The sequence below is a fragment of the Pelodiscus sinensis genome, chromosome 19 (assembly GCF_049634645.1).
Source record: "Pelodiscus sinensis isolate JC-2024 chromosome 19, ASM4963464v1, whole genome shotgun sequence".
NCBI lineage: Eukaryota > Metazoa > Chordata > Testudines > Trionychidae > Pelodiscus > Pelodiscus sinensis.
In genome coordinates, this window is record NC_134729.1 from 29,360,175 (window position 1) to 29,377,484 (window position 17,310).

The 17,310-nt window shown below is 61.9% G+C and overlaps 1 protein-coding gene across 7 annotated transcripts in view; it reads left to right on the plus strand.

Moving 5' to 3' along the window:
- The window catches only part of NFIC (nuclear factor I C), a 175,948-nt gene that overhangs the window by 93,063 nt on the left and 65,575 nt on the right, over nucleotides 1-17,310 (plus strand). The window lies entirely within an intron of this gene.

Below are 17,310 nucleotides of genomic sequence, written 5' to 3' on the forward strand. Positions count from 1 at the left end.
ACCATCGCCGCCTTACTGCCACTGCCTTACCACCACAGACTTACCGCCATCACCTTATCCCCTCAGCCTTACCATCGCCGCCTTACTGCCACTGCCTTACCACCACAGACTTACCGCCATCACCTTATCCCCTCAGCCTTACCATCGCCGCCTTACTGCCACTGCCTTACCACCACAGACTTACCGCCATCACCTTACCCCCTCAGCCTTACCATCGCCGCCTTACTGCCACTGCCTGACCACCACAGACTTACCGCCATCACCTTACCCCCTCAACCTTACCATCGCCGCCTTACTGCCACTGCCTTACCACCACAGACTTACCGCCATCACCTTATCCCCTCAGCCTTACCATCGCCGCCTTACTGCCACTGCCTTACCACCACAGACTTACCGCCATCACCTTATCCCCTCAGCCTTACCATCGCCGCCTTACTGCCACTGCCTTACCACCACAGACTTACCGCCATCACCTTATCCCCTCAGCCTTACCATCGCCGCCTTACTGCCACTGCCTTACCACCACAGACTTACCGCCATCACCTTACCCCCTCAGCCTTACCATCGCCGCCTTACTGCCACTGCCTTACCACCACAGACTTACCGCCATCACCTTACCCCCTCAACCTTACCATCGCCGCCTTACTGCCACTGCCTTACCACCACAGACTTACCGCCATCACCTTATCCCCTCAGCCTTACCATCGCCGCCTTACTGCCACTGCCTTACCACCACAGACTTACCGCCATCACCTTACCCCCTCAACCTTACCATCGCCGCCTTACTGCCACTGCCTTACCACCACAGACTTACCGCCATCACCTTATCCCCTCAGCCTTACCATCGCCGCCTTACTGCCACTGCCTTACCACCACAGACTTACCGCCATCACCTTATCCCCTCAACCTTACCATCGCCGCCTTACTGCCACTGCCTTACCACCACAGACTTACCGCCATCACCTTATCCCCTCAACCTTACCATCGCCGCCTTACTGCCACTGCCTTACCACCACAGACTTACCGCCATCACCTTATCCCCTCAGCCTTACCATCGCCGCCTTACTGCCACTGCCTTACCACCACAGACTTACCGCCATCACCTTACCCCCTCAGCCTTACCATCGCCGCCTTACTGCCACTGCCTTACCACCACAGACTCACCGCCATCACCTTACCCCCTCAGCCTTACCATCGCCGCCTTACTGCCACTGCCTGACCACCGCCGCCTTACCGCCACAGCCTGACCACCGCCGCCTTACCGCCACAGCCTGACCGCCGCCGCCTTACCGCCACAGTCTGACCGCCGCCACCTTACCGCCACAGCCTTACGGCCATAGCTTTGCCATCTCTGCCTTACTGTCGCTGCCTTACCGCAGCTTTACTGCACCTTTACCACTGCAGCCTTACCGTCACAGCCTTACCACCACCGCCATTCCGCCACCTTGGAGCATCCTTACCACCAGTGCCTTACCTCTGCCACCTTGTCGCTGCCGCCTTACCGCCACCATCTGACCGCTGCAGCCTTCCTGCCACAGTTACCCAGGATTGCGCTGCTGGGATACGGACTCCCTGGGCTCTTGGCTGAACCTGCATCTCAAAGCATGTCACAGGCATCCCTTGCAGTAGGGGCCTTACTCCGCCCAGGAGCCAGGGGAACACTAGCATCTCTGTTGTACTGTGGGAAACTGAGGCACTGACCCAGGAAGTACAAAGCTGCAGTGGGAAACGAAAGACCCAGAAGTGCCATTTAGCTATGTGGCCAGTGTACAGAAGACGGGCCTGTGGCAGCCTCACTGTAGGCCAGGGTCTCTCGGAGGGTTAGTGGCCAAGGGGATTCCTCCACTTGTGGATGCAGCTACCAGAAGTGTGGCGGGGACGGGCTTAGGGGAGCCAGGAGCAGTGGAAAGACTCAGCGGGGTGGTACCAGGCCCATGCAGAGGGCTGATGGGACACTGAGCAGGGGCCGCGGTGCCTCTCAGTCCTAGAACAGGCTGAAGTGAAACCTGGGGTCCAAATGCCCAGGACCTTCGGATCCAGATCCCAGCTTTGGTCCCCTGCAGGACTTGGCCTCCACCTGCTGCTTCTTCAGAATCGCGCAGCTCAGGGGCCAGGGCCTGCGAGGTGCTGAGCGCCCTCCGCTCCCACTGGCCAGTCAGGCTCCAGCATCCATCTTCCATCCCACCTAGTTTCTGCCAGACCCCTGGGGTCAGCAGAGCCTCAGGCAAGGTCTTGAACGGAGAGCTGTGTGTGGGTCTCCGCTGGGGGGTAGCCAGCCTGCCCTGCCTGCATGGCGGGGGGGGGGGGGGGGGGAAGAGCGTGGCAGCGGGATCTCAGGGAGCTCCTAGGGGGTGAGGAAGGAGCTCTGCCTACTGGGCTGTTTGAACCCCTGGCTGGGGTGTTAACCCCTGGCTTATGTGTTAATCTTTCCCCTGTTACCAGGATACTTGAGCCCCGCCCCATCTGTAGTGCACTGATGCTCTCATGGGGCGGGGCAGAGCTGTTATCCCCATGTACAAGTGGGAAACCGAGGCACGGAGAGACAAGCTCACACCAGAAATCAGGGACTGATCCCTAGCCTCCTAAGGTCCGGGTTAAGCCTCGAACAACTGGACCATTCCCAGACCTAGAGGAAGGTACCCATGGCAATGCCCAAGGGCATGCTGGGAGTTGTAGTTCCTGCCGGCTGCACTTGCACATGAAGGTCCAGGGCCCAGCCTGGCTGAGAGTCTCCACAGCCCTTGGGAGAGCAGGCGCTACCCCCGCCCCTCGCGTCCACACTCCGGTCCTGGCAGGCCGCACGTCCAGGTCTCCTGCCCCCAGCCGCGCCAGATCCTGCCTCTGGGCTCTGTGTGTGGTGCGGGGGGGACAGGCGCGCAGCACGGTGCTGCATGCACGATGCGGGGGAGGGAAACAGCCTCGAAATCTAATCCAGGATGCTCTGGAAACCGATAGTGCTGAGCTCAGCGTCTGCCAGCCTGCCGAGGAGTCTGATTATTTTTAGATAAGATGGAGCAGGGACAGGGAGTGCGGGATGCAGGCGGCCCGGCGAGCCTGTGGCTGACAAGGTGGCGAGGGGAGGGGAGACTGCAGCAGGAGCCTCCTTTGCATCGTTGCTCTTGTAAACGCAGCCTATGCTGCACTCGCTCCTCCACTCCAACTCTGTAACCGCCTGCCCTCGGGGAGGGGCTGGCGCGCCGTGGAAATCAGGGGAATTACTCAGCATTTACCTTGGTGTCCCAGAAGCCAGAATCTGGCCCTGGCTCCATCCACGTGGCCCCGCTCAGGCCAAATCCTGCAACCCTCCCACCGGCAAAACTCCCACGGAGCTGGCCGCTCCAGCGCAGGGGTGGGGGTCTTGAGGAGATCTGCTGCCCAGCCCTGCAGAGAGGCTGCTCTGCCATTTGGGACAGGAAAAGGAGGAGAGGTCTCTGCCTCCGCTGCCGTGCTGCCAACTTTCCAAGCACTATTGCCCCGCCCCTTTTCTGAGGCCCCACCCCCTTCTCACCCCACCCCCACTCATTCCAACGCCCACCCTCCCACACTCACCCTTGCTCACTTACTCCTTTTAACCAAGCCGGGCAGGGGTTTCAGGCATAGGGTCTGAGGGGAGGGGGTTGAGGTGCAGGAGGTGAGAGCTCCAGCTGGGGGTGCAGGCTCTGGGGTGGCCCTAGGGAGGAGCGGGTGCAGGAGAGGTTTGGGGACGTGTGCTCCAGTGGCGCGTGCCTGCAGCCCCTAAGCACAGCACTGATGGCCGAGGAGGCTCCTCATGCTGCTCCCATTTCTGGGCTATCCCTGCAGCTCCCATTGGCCGTGGTTCCCAGCCAATGAGAACCGTGGCGCTGGCCCTTGGGGTGGGGCAGCACAGAGCCCGGGTGGCCATGCCTCTTCTTCGGAGGGCAATGCCCACTGCTTGAGGGAGCTGTACGAAGCCAGGGGAGGCTCCGCTGTGCCACCAACCAGACTTTTAACAGCCCGCTCAGTGGGGCTGACTGGAGCCACCAAGGTCCCCTTTGGAGGGGCTTTCCAGTCAACGCCGGACGCCTGGCAGGCCTAGCCCCCACAGGAGCCTCCGGAGGAATTTGCAGGAGCACGTTGGATTAGCCTGGCATTACCAGGGTTGCCAGGTGTCCGGTTTTCGCCCAGACTCTGTTATTCGGATCCCCCGTTCGGTACAAAAACCAGAAAATACCGGACACGTGAAAGCCCAGCGGGGACAATTTTCCGCTGCCGTGTCTGGTGGGGGCGGGGGAGTGAGGCGTGTAGGGTCAGGTAAAGGCGTGGCACCTTTTTTTGTTTGTTTGCTTAACAACTTTGGCCTCCCCCCCTTTTTTTTCTCAACAGAATTTTTTTCTGTTTTTTTTTTTTTTGGGTGGGGGCAGGGGGTTGGTATTTTTGGTGAAACCACCTGGCAACCCTAGGCATTACTGCAGAGCTGTTGATGAGACGTGGCTCAGTCCCTTGGCGTTAGGTTTCCAATCCAAGGGCTCCTGGTCCGCAGCGGCCACATGGCCTGTAGGACAATGTGCAGTGCTGGTACAGCCCACACACCCACACTCACAGAGGAAGCAGTTGCATCGTGTGAGGAAGCTACAGCAGGTTAGATCACAGTAGCAGCAGGGCTGGGTTTCCTGTTGCTAATGCAGCACAAAGGCTATCCAGGCATCACTAGAAGGGCAGCAGCGGAGCACGGTGCAGGAGCAGCCAGGACATGGGCACGCAGGCTGCAAGAGGCTGATGGCTGGGACAATGGGGAAGGCAAAATAAAAACACCTGCGGCTAGGCCATGTGACAGCGAAACTCACATCCTGCCTCATGAGCAGGGGAGACATGATGAGGGTTCAAACAGCGACATGCACTGGCTGTAAGAGATGCAGGGACTTGCACAGGGGAAGAGGAGCTAAGAACACGGGTGCTGCTCTTTTTGGAAGTCTGGTGCAAAAATGTTGGGTGTGTGCACTGGGCATTGGGACAGGTGTATGTGGTGCATGCAGTACTGGGTGTGCTCTGGGCATTGGAACAGGTGTATGTGGTGCATGCAGTACTGGGTGTACTCTGGGCATTGGGACAGGTGTATGTGGTGTGTGCGGTACTGGGTGTGCACTGGGCATTGGGACAGGTGTATGTGGTGTGTGCAGTACTGGGTGTACTCTGGGCATTGGGACAGGTGTATGTGGTGCGTGCAGTACTGGGTGTGTTCTGGGCATTGGGACAGGTGTATGTGGTGTGTGCAGTACTGGGTGTACTCTGGGCATTGGGACAGGTGTATGTGGTGCGTGCAGTACTGGGTGTGTTCTGGGCATTGGGACAGGTGTATGTGGTGCATGCAGTACTGGGTGTGTTCTGGGCATTGGGACAGGTGTATGTGGTGCATGCAGTACTGGGTGTGTGCAGTGAGCATTGGGACAGGTGTATGTGGTGCATGCAGTACTGGGTGTACTCTGGGCATTGGGACAGGTGTATGTGGTGCATGCAGTACTGGGTGTGCTCTGGGCATTGGGACAGGTGTATGTGGTGCATGCAGTACTGGGTGTACTCTGGGCATTGGGACAGGTGTATGTGGTGCATGCAGTACTGGGTGTGTTCTGGGCATTGGGACAGGTGTATGTGGTGCATGCAGTACTGGGTGTACTCTGGGCATTGGGACAGGTGTATGTGGTGTGTGCAGTACTGGGTGTACTCTGGGCATTGGGACAGGTGTATGTGGTGCATGCAGTACTGGGTGTGTTCTGGGCATTGGGACAGGTGTATGTGGTGCATGCAGTACTGGGTGTGTTCTGGGCATTGGGACAGGTGTATGTGGTGCATGCAGTACTGGGTGTACTCTGGGCATTGGGACAGGTGTATGTGGTGCGTGCAGTACTGGGTGTACTCTGGGCATTGGGACAGGTGTATGTGGTGCATGCAGTACTGGGTGTGCTCTGGGCATTGGGACAGGTATATGTGGTGCATGCAGTGCTGGGTGTGCTCTGGGCATTGGGACAGGTGTATGTGGTGCATGCAGTACTGGGTGTGTGCAGTGAGCATTGGGACAGGTGTATGTGGTGTGTGCAGTACTGGGTGTGCACTGGGCATTGGAACAGGTATATGTGGTGCGTGCAGTGCTGGGTGTGTGCAGTGAGCATTGGGTGTGCTCTGGGCATTGGGACAGGTGTATGTGGTGTGTGCGATACTGGGTGTGCTCTGGGCATTGGGACAGGTGTATGTGGTGCATGCAGTACTGGGTGTGTGCAGTGAGCATTGGGACAGGTGTATGTGGTGCATGCAGTACTGGGTGTGTGCAGTGAGCATTGGGACAGGTGTATGTGGTGTGTGCAGTACTGGGTGTGCACTGGGCATTGGGACAGGTATATGTGGTGCGTGCAGTGCTGGGTGTGTGCAGTGAGCATTGGGTGTGCTCTGGGCATTGGGACAGGTGTATGTGGTGTGTGCGATACTGGGTGTGCTCTGGGCATTGGGACAGGTGTATGTGGTGCATGCAGTACTGGGTGTGCTCTGGGCATTGGGACAGGTGTATGTGGTGCGTGCAGTACTGGGAGTACTCTGGGCATTGGGACAGGTGTATGTGGTGCATGCAGTACTGGGTGTGCTCTGGGCATTGGGACAGGTGTATGTGGTGCATGCAGTACTGGGTGTGTGCAGTGAGCATTGGGACAGGTGTATGTGGTGCGTGCAGTACTGGGTGTGTGCAGTGAGCATTGGGACAGGTGTATGTGGTGTGTGCGGTACTGGGTGTGCACTGGGCATTGGGACAGGTATATGTGGTGCGTGCAGTGCTGGGTGTGCTCTGGGCATTGGGACAGGTGTATGTGGTGCATGCAGTACTGGGTGTGTGCAGTGAGCATTGGGACAGGTGGATGTGGTGTGTGCAGTACTGGGTGTGCACTGGGCATTGGGACAGGTATATGTGGTGCGTGCAGTGCTGGGTGTGTGCAGTGAGCATTGGGTGTGCTCTGGGCATTGGGACAGGTGTATGTGGTGTGTGCGATACTGGGTGTGCTCTGGGCATTGGGACAGGTGTATGTGGTGCATGCAGTACTGGGTGTGCTCTGGGCATTGGGACAGGTGTATGTGGTGCGTGCAGTACTGGGTGTACTCTGGGCATTGGGACAGGTGTATGTGGTGCATGCAGTACTGGGTGTACTCTGGGCATTGGGACAGGTGTATGTGGTGCATGCAGTACTGGGTGTGCTCTGGGCATTGGGACAGGTGTATGTGGTGCATGCAGTACTGGGTGTGTGCAGTGAGCATTGGGACAGGTGTATGTGGTGTGTGCGGTACTGGGTGTGCACTGGGCATTGGGACAGGTATATGTGGTGCGTGCAGTACTGGGTGTGTGCAGTGAGCATTGGGACAGGTGTATGTGGTGTGTGCGGTACTGGGTGTGCACTGGGCATTGGGACAGGTATATGTGGTGCGTGCAGTGCTGGGTGTGCTCTGGGCATTGGGACAGGTGTATGTGGTGCATGCAGTACTGGGTGTGTGCAGTGAGCATTGGGACAGGTGGATGTGGTGTGTGCAGTACTGGGTGTGCACTGGGCATTGGGACAGGTTGTGACGTAGTGGGGGTACCTGGCTGGTTTCTATGCTGCTGGCTCTGGGGGAACCCCCACTGGCTGCTGTGGGTACCACGACCCAGCAAAACAGGATGAGTCACTATGCAAACCAGTGGCCAGACACCCCCCATGGAGAGGAACAAAGGAAGGTGGAATGCTGCCTTGGCTGGGGGGCAGGGCTGGAAGTGAGTGAGTTGGTTGCTGGCTGTCGGAGGGCATGGAGGAGAGCCTAGGGAGAGGAGCTGGAGTTTAGGGGCCCAGTCTCCCCCATCTCAAGGGGGCCTGAGGCATCCTAGCCCAGTTCCTGTGACCAGATTACATCTGTGCTGCGCTGTGCTGGAGGAGCAGTAAACCACCCTCAATTCCGCTGGCTGGTGCAGTCTGTTTGCGCCATTTCGGGGTGCAGGAGACGGGGGACCCCAACGCGCCGTCACACTGGTGTCAGGAGTGGGATGCACTGCACCCCGTGGATGGAGCTTCCAGCGGCAAGCGACAAGGCGCAGTAGAAGCAAGAGCCCTGGAGCCAGGCGTACTGGAGACAGAGCGAAGCGGTTCCTGGGAATCGTGGGGCGCTGCAGCACTAGACTGGTGAGTCTGCACCGAGGGGCCCAGCGGGCAGATGGCCTACGCCCGACTCTTGAAGGCAGAGCTGGTGGGGCTGTGCAGAGAGAGGGGCTTGCCTGTGCGGAAAGCAGCCAAGGCCCAGCTGATTACCCAGCTGGAAGAGAATGACCAGCCACAGGGCCAGGATCTTGTCCCCAGGGGAAGCAGCCAGACCCCCCCTGAGAGTGTGTCAGGCTCAGAGAGGGGGAGGAGCGCTGGAACCCAACGGAGAGATGAGACAGCGTCTCCCGGGAGGCCTGCAAGCCGTAGCCCATCTAGGGCAGGGGCCAGCCCAGCGGAGCTGCGGCGGCTGGAGATCCAGCTGCGGATCAGGGAATTGGAAGTAGAGGACCGAGAGAGGGAGCGCCAAGATCGAGAGAGGCAGCGGCAGCATGAGCTGGCCATGGCAGAGCGGAGAACCGGCGGGGCACCGGCTGCGCCAAGTGCGGATGGGCCCCAAGGTCCCAGGGCTGCCAGCCACTTGGAGAGGCTCGGGGTGGCCCAATTGAAGGACATGGGTGACATAGACGGGTTCCTCAGCTCCTTTGAGAGGGCCTGTGGACTGCAACGGGTTCCCCCGGCTGACTGGCTGCAGGAGCTCATCCCCGCACTGAGCCAGGAGGCGGCCGGAGTGCTCAGTCAGCTGGAGGACCTACAGCCAGGGGATTACAACCGAGTCAAGGAGGCCCTGCTGCACAAGTTCGGGCTGACCCCCGAGATATACAGGAAGAAGTTCCGGGGGGTACAGAAAGGGCCACGGGAGACCTATGTGGACCTGGCCTCCCGCCTGGCGCAATACTGCCGCAAGTGGGTGTCTGGAGTTGGAGCCCAGACCGCAGAGGAGCTGCTCAAGCTGGTCATGATGGAGCAGTTCTATGAAGCGTGCCCACCCAAACTGAGGCTGTGGCTCAAGGACCGGAGACCAGAGAACCCCCAGGAGGCCGGGAGACTGGCGGATGAGTTCACGGAGAGCCGGTCCGGGTGTGAACGGGAGTCCCGGAGAGAGAGGGAACCGCGCAGAGACCGGATCTCGGCTGAGCGACGGAGGGAGTCAACTACGGGGCGAGACCAAGGAACAGGTCGTCTGCGCCCCAGAGAACCAGCCAGGGCCTGGACAGAGACAGCCCAAAGCCTAACTTGCCATCGCTGTGGGCAAAAAGGCCACAAGAGGGCTCAGTGCACCAGGTCCCAGGACCGGGGACTGTCCAGGGTTAACTGGCTGGGGCGGGAGGAAGGGCAGGCTGCCCCAGAGGCAGGGGCTGGCAGGCAAACCTCAGCTCAGAGAGAGGGGAAGGATGCTCAGTGCACCTCCCCTGGGAGGTCTGATTCTCAGGAGGCGGATTCCTCCGTGTACCGGGTGGGGGCAGGACGGCCCCTGCGGAGCGAGTGCCTCATACCCCTGGAGGTGGATGGTAGGAAGGTGACGGGCTTCTGGGACACGGGGGCGGAGGTGACTCTGGCCCGATCTGACATAGTGGCCCAGGAGTGGATACTACCCCACGCGCAGCTGACCCTGAAGGGCATAGACGGGTCCCCGTTTAAGGTGCCTGTAGCCAGGGTGCATCTGAAATGGGGGGCGAAGGAAGGCCTCAAGGAAGTGGGGGTGCACCCGCACTTGCCCACCGAGGTGCTGATGGGGAATGACCTAGAGGAGTGGCCCCATGAATCCCAGCGGGCTCTAGTCACTACCTGGAGCCAGAGCCAGCGGGGGGCTGACAACCTGGGTCCAGGGAAGGACTCCGGGCAGCGTCCTCAGGGTCCCATCCCAGTGGACACGGGGTCCAGCCAGGCTGGGACTCCGGACCTAGGCAGAGGTGGGGGACAGGTCCCGATCCCTGCCTCAGCAGCTGAATTCCAGGCTGAGGTGCAGGCAGACCCCTCCTTGCAGAGGCTGAGGGACCAGGCTGGCCTCCGTGCAGCTCAGCCCCGGGGGAGAGGTGGCCAGGAGAGATTCCTGCGGGAGCGTGGGCTCCTGTTCCGTGAGTGGCTCCCCCCCAGGAAGGCGAGGGCATGGAGGGTAGAGCGGCAGCTGGTCGTCCCCCGAAAGTATCGCCTCAAGCTGCTGTATTTGGCCCACGATGTCCCCGTTGGGGGCCACCGGGGGATCCGGAGCACCCGGCTGAAGCTGCTCCAGCACTTCTATTGGCCGGGAATCTTTACAGCCGTGCAGCGGTACTGCCGGTCCTGTGACTCCTGCCAGAGGGGCGGGAAGGCCCAAGACAGGAGGAAAGCGGCTTGGGGGTCTCTACCCCAGATAGACCCTCTGGGCTTGCTGAGAGAGTTATGGGAGGGGAAGTCCTCCCTGGATGGAGCATCGGGGGTGGAAGCCGCCCTGGCTGTCCAGAGAAGGCTCGCTGGGCTCATGGCCCTGGCCCGAGAGACCCCGGCCAGAGATCAAGGCCAGCGGAAGGGTGGGTGTGACCCCCGAGGACAGGCCTGGGCCAGTCACCCTGGAGCGGGGTGGCGAGTGGACAGAGGGAAGCCAATTCATGTGGGGCCTCGCCACGGCCGGCCCGAGTCAAGGGGAGCACCCATGTCCTCAGGGCGGGTTCCCACGCAGAGGACCCGAACTTCCCTAGGTCACGAGCGGAGTGACCCTGCTCAGTTCGCTCTCGGAGGGGGGAGAACTGTGACGTAGTGGGGGTACCTGGCTGGTTTCTATGCTGCTGGCTCTGGGGGAACCCCCACTGGCTGCTGTGGGTACCACGACCCAGCAAAACAGGATGAGTCACTATGCAAACCAGTGGCCAGACACCCCCCATGGAGAGGAACAAAGGAAGGTGGAATGCTGCCTTGGCTGGGGGGCAGGGCTGGAAGTGAGTGAGTTGGTTGCTGGCTGTCGGAGGGCATGGAGGAGAGCCTAGGGAGAGGAGCTGGAGTTTAGGGGCCCAGTCTCCCCCATCTCAAGGGGGCCTGAGGCATCCTAGCCCAGTTCCTGTGACCAGATTACATCTGTGCTGCGCTGTGCTGGAGGAGCAGTAAACCACCCTCAATTCCGCTGGCTGGTGCAGTCTGTTTGCGCCATTTCGGGGTGCAGGAGACGGGGGACCCCAACGCGCCGTCACACAGGTATATGTGGTGCGTGCAGTGTTGGGTGTGTGCAGTGAGCATTGGGTGTGCTCTGGGCATTGGGACAGGTGTATGTGGTGTGTGCGATACTGGGTGTGCTCTGGGCATTGGGACAGGTGTATGTGGTGCATGCAGTACTGGGTGTGCTCTGGGCATTGGGACAGGTGTATGTGGTGCGTGCAGTACTGGGTGTACTCTGGGCATTGGGACAGGTGTATGTGGTGCATGCAGTACTGGGTGTGCTCTGGGCATTGGGACAGGTGTATGTGGTGCATGCAATACTGGGTGTGTGCAGTGAGCATTGGGACAGGTGTATGTGGTGCATGCAATACTGGGTGTGTGCAGTGAGCATTGGGACAGGTGTATGTGGTGTGTGCGGTACTGGGTGTGCTCTGGGCATTGGGACAGGTATATGTGGTGCGTGCAGTGCTGGGTGTGTGCAGTGAGCATTGGGTGTGCTCTGGGCATTGGGACAGGTGTATGTGGTGTGTGCGATACTGGGTGTGCACTGGGCATTGGGACAGGTGTATGTGGTGTGTGCGATACTGGGTGTGCACTGGGCATTGGGACAGGTGTATGTGGTGTGTGCGATACTGGGTGTGCACTGGGCATTGGGACAGGTGTATGTGCTGTGTGCAGTGCTGGGTGAGTGGGCTGGCAGGAGCACTGTGTATTTGCATTGAATCCATGCAATGGCTCTCCTGCGAGGTCTGAGGGACGGGGCAATGGGCTGTGTGTAAGGGATGGGCAGAGCACCGCCTAGATGCCCTGGCTCTGTGTGAGGAAATGGGCAGGGGGCGTGTGGGAAGGGTGTGCTATTGTGTCTAGTGCTGAGCACACATGGAGGTGCCAATGCAGGGCACATGCGATGGGTGTCTGCCCTGGGAGTACGTGACAGGTATATGCCAGGGGTGTGTGTGCTGGCTGTACCGTCGGCCCACACACTAGCATAGTGATGGTTGTAACGCTCGGGCAGTGTGGGGAACACGTGCTGGGTGTAGCACTGGGTTGCATTTCACAGGGGAGATGGGGAGGGAGAGAACCAGGGAATAAGTCGTGAAAAGGTCTAGGGCTCACAGGGCCCCAGGAAGGAGTCAGGGGATCTCAGGGTCCCTAGGAAAGGAACTGGGGGTCACAGGGCCCCTTAGAGAGAATCTGGGGGGTCACAGGACCTCTCCGAAGGGGTTGGGGGGGCTCAGGGCCCCTCGGAAGCAGTCTGGGGGTCACAGGACCCCTCGGAAGGGCTCTAGGGGGGTCACAGGGCCCCTCTGGAGCAGTCTGGGGGTCACAGGACCTCTCCGAAGGGGTTGGGGGGGCTCAGGGCCCCTCGGAAGCAGTCTGGGGGTCACAGGACCCCTCAGAAGGGTGTTCCCTTTCCAGGGCCTGGCCCCCTGGAAGAAGTTCATTGTCACACCCTTAACAGTTAACAAGGCCTGTCTTGTGAGCTGCCCCTCGTGGGCTGGGTTGCGGATCCAGCACACGCCTGGTGCTCTCCCGTTCCGGCGTTGGGCTCTGAGCAAGGCCCTGGCTACTGACACTCTGGTTCTGGGCTGGCTCCAGCAGAGAGCTGCACAGAGGCCTTGCCAAGGCAGCAGGATGGAGAGACGGGCAAGTGCTCGCAGTGGGCAAAGGGCGGATGGCTGGGAGCCCCGAGTTCGAGCAGGGAGGGGGGTGTTCAGTGAAGCCAAGGCCCTGACTTAGCAGGCACAGGGTCAAGTATGGGGCTGCTGGGCTGGTAGGGGCATGCCCAGCCTTTCTGCCAGTGCGGGCTGGGGGGTGCTTTGTGCCATTGCACGGGCCGGGCGGTGCTTTGTGCCAGTGCACGGGCCGGGCGGTGCTTTGTGCCAGTACAGGCCGGGCGGTGCTTTGTGCCAGTGCACGGGCCGGGTGGTGCTTTGTGCCATTGCACGGGCCGGGTGGTGCTTTGTGCCATTGCACGGGCTGGGGGGTGCTTTGTGCCATTGCACGGGCCGGGCGGTGCTTTGTGCCATTGCACGGGCTGGGGGGTGCTTTGTGCCATTGCACGGGCCGGGCGGTGCTTTGTGCCATTGCACGGGCCGGGCGGTGCTTTGTGCCATTACACGGGCTGGGGGGTGCTTTGTGCCAGTGCACGGGCCGGGCGGTGCTTTGTGCCATTGCACGGGCTGGGTGGTGCTTTGTGCCATTGCACGGGCCGGGCGGTGCTTTGTGCCATTGCACGGGCTGGGGGGTGCTTTGTGCCATTGCACGGGCCGGGCGGTGCTTTGTGCCATTGCACGGGCCGGGCGGTGCTTTGTGCCATTGCACGGGCTGGGTGGTGCTTTGTGCCATTGCACGGGCCGGGCGGTGCTTTGTGCCATTGCACGGGCCGGGCGGTGCTTTGTGCCATTGCACGGGCCGGGCGGTGCTTTGTGCCAGTGCGGGTCGGGCGGTGCTTTGTGCCATTGCACGGGCCGGGCGGTGCTTTGTGCCATTGCACGGGCCGGGTGGTGCTTTGTGCCATTGCACGGGCTGGGCGGTGCTTTGTGCCATTGCACGGGCTGGGCGGTGCTTTGTGCCAGTGCACGGGCCGGGCGGTGCTTTGTGCCAGTGCACGGGCCGGGCGGTGCTTTGTGCCATTGCACGGGCCGGGCGGTGCTTTGTGCCATTGCACGGGCCGGGCGGTGCTTTGTGCCATTGCACGGGCCGGGGGGTGCTTTGTGCCATTGCACGGGCCGGGTGGTGCTTTGTGCCATTGCACGGGCCGGGCGGTGCTTTGTGCCATTGCACGGGCCGGGCGGTGCTTTGTGCCATTGCACGGGCCGGGCGGTGCTTTGTGCCATTGCACGGGCCGGGCGGTGCTTTGTGCCATTGCACGGGCCGGGCGGTGCTTTGTGCCATTGCACGGGCCGGGCGGTGCTTTGTGCCATTGCACGGGCCGGGTGGTGCTTTGTGCCATTGCACGGGCCGGGCGGTGCTTTGTGCCATTGCACGGGCCGGGCGGTGCTTTGTGCCATTGCACGGGCCGGGCGGTGCTTTGTGCCATTGCACGGGCCGGGCGGTGCTTTGTGCCATTGCACGGGCCGGGCGGTGCTTTGTGCCAGTGCACGGGCCGGGCGGTGCTTTGTGCCAGTGCACGGGCCGGGCGGTGCTTTGTGCCAGTGCGGGCTGGGCGGTGCTTTGTGCCAGTGCACGGGCCGGGCGGTGCTTTGTGCCATTACACGGGCCGGGCGGTGCTTTGTGCCATTACACGGGCTGGGCGGTGCTTTGTGCCATTGCACAGGCTGGGCGGTGCTTTGTGCCATTACACAGGCTGGGCGGTGCTTTGTGCCATTACACGGGCTGGGCGGTGCTTTGTGCCAGTGCGGGCTGGGCGGTGCTTTGTGCCAGTGCACGGGCCGGGCGGTGCTTTGTGCCATTACACGGGCCGGGCGGTGCTTTGTGCCAGTGCGGGCTGGGCGGTGCTTTGTGCCAGTGCACGGGCCGGGCGGTGCTTTGTGCCATTACACGGGCCGGGCGGTGCTTTGTGCCAGTGCACGGGCCGGGCGGTGCTTTGTGCCATTACACGGGCTGGGCGGTGCTTTGTGCCATTGCACAGGCTGGGCGGTGCTTTGTGCCATTACACAGGCTGGGCGGTGCTTTGTGCCATTGCACAGGCTGGGCGGTGCTTTGTGCCATTGCACAGGCTGGGCGGTGCTTTGTGCCATTACACGGGCTGGGCGGTGCTTTGTGCCATTGCACAGGCTGGGCGGTGCTTTGTGCCATTACACAGGCTGGGCGGTGCTTTGTGCCAGTGCACGGGCCGGGCGGTGCTTTGTGCCATTACACGGGCTGAGCGGTGCTTTGTGCCATTACACGGGCTGGGGGGTGCTTTGTGCCAGTGCACGGGCCGGGCGGTGCTTTGTGCCAGTGCACGGGCCGGGCGGTGCTTTGTGCCATTACACGGGCTGGGCGGTGCTTTGTGCCATTACACGGGCTGGGCGGTGCTTTGTGCCAGTGCACGGGCCGGGCGGTGCTTTGTGCCAGTGCACGGGCCGGGCGGTGCTTTGTGCCATTACACGGGCCGGGCGGTGCTTTGTGCCAGTGCACGGGCCGGGCGGTGCTTTGTGCCAGTGCACGGGCCGGGCGGTGCTTTGTGCCATTGCACGGGCTGGGCGGTGCTTTGTGCCGGTGCGGGCCGGGCGGTGCTTTGTGCCGGTGCGGGCTGGGCGGTGCTTTGTGCCATTGCACGGGCTGGGCGGTGCTTTGTGCCAGTGCAGGCCGGGTGGTGCTTTGTGCCATTGCACGGGCCGGGCGGTGCTTTGTGCCATTGCACGGGCCGGGCGGTGCTTTGTGCCATTGCACGGGCCGGGCGGTGCTTTGTGCCAGTGCACGGGCCGGGCGGTGCTTTGTGCCATTACACGGGCCGGGCGGTGCTTTGTGCCAGTGCACGGGCCGGGCGGTGCTTTGTGCCAGTGCACGGGCCGGGCGGTGCTTTGTGCCATTGCACGGGCTGGGCGGTGCTTTGTGCCGGTGCGGGCCGGGCGGTGCTTTGTGCCGGTGCGGGCTGGGCGGTGCTTTGTGCCATTGCACGGGCTGGGCGGTGCTTTGTGCCAGTGCAGGCCGGGTGGTGCTTTGTGCCATTGCACGGGCCGGGCGGTGCTTTGTGCCATTGCACGGGCCGGGCGGTGCTTTGTGCCAGTGCACGGGCCGGGCGGTGCTTTGTGCCAGTGCACGGGCCGGGCGGTGCTTTGTGCCAGTGCGGGTCGGGCGGTGCTTTGTGCCAGTGCACGGGCCGGGCGGTGCTTTGTGCCAGTGCACGGGCCGGGCGGTGCTTTGTGCCAGTGCGGGTCGGGTGGTGCTTTGTGCCAGTGCGGGCCGGGCGGTGCTTTGTGCCAGTGCACGGGCCGGGTGGTGCTTTGTGCCAGTGCGGGTCGGGCGGTGCTTTGTGCCAGTGCGGGCCGGGCGGTGCTTTGTGCCAGTGCACGGGCCGGGTGGTGCTTTGTGCCAGTGCACGGGCCGGGCGGTGCTTTGTGCCAGTGCACGGGCCGGGCGGTGCTTTGTGCCAGTGCACGGGCCGGGCGGTGCTTTGTGCCAGTGCGGGTCGGGCGGTGCTTTGTGCCAGTGCACGGGCCGGGCGGTGCTTTGTGCCAGTGCACGGGCCGGGCGGTGCTTTGTGCCAGTGCGGGTCGGGTGGTGCTTTGTGCCAGTGCGGGCCGGGCGGTGCTTTGTGCCAGTGCACGGGCCGGGTGGTGCTTTGTGCCAGTGCGGGTCGGGCGGTGCTTTGTGCCAGTGCGGGCCGGGCGGTGCTTTGTGCCAGTGCACGGGCCGGGTGGTGCTTTGTGCCAGTGCACGGGCCGGGTGGTGCTTTGTGCCAGTGCGGGTCAGGCGGTGATTTGCTTGCAGCTGCAGCGGAGGAATTCAGGGCTGTTTCTTGGCGCCATCACTTCTGAGGTCAGGAGCTTCCTCCATTACTGGCGGCGGGCGGGCAGCGGTGAGGGCAGGAGGCTCCATGGGGCACGGCAGCCCATTAATCATTGCACGGGGACAGCAGAGTGGTTAGTGAGCGCAGAGCGCAGGGGCCATCAGAGCACAAATGATATTGCATAAACCAGCCATTAGTGTTTGTCTGTTGCCAGGGGAACCGGGGGCCTGCCCGGTCATGGTCACTAAGAGGGGAGGGGGCAGAGCGTCTTTCTTTCTTTCCCCGGCCTCTCCAGTTCTCCCCCCCCTCCCCCCGTAATTCGATTTGAGCGCAATGTTCCTCTTGCCCGGCCTGACGTCCCTGTGCACTGTTACGTTTGCCATGTCCGCCCCCAAGACCACCGGCAATCAAAATAGGCCCGGGAAATGGGTTGAGAATGGCCCTCCCCGTGACTTCACCCCTGTGTGCCCCCCAAGCCCCGCCCCCTGCGTCATGTCCGGCACGCGGCGCTGGCGGCGGGTCGGGCTCTGCGTGCCGCATACAGCGCAGACACGGAGCCGCTCAGAGTGAGGGGCACAGCATGCGGACACCACGGCCCACCGGACGATGGCCCATTGGGAAATTCCCGGTATCCCGCTGGGCCAGCCCGCCCCGTCCCGTTCCCCGCCCCCCGGAAGTGGCCGCATTTCAGTGCTGTGTGAGTGAGCCGTGTGCGTGTTT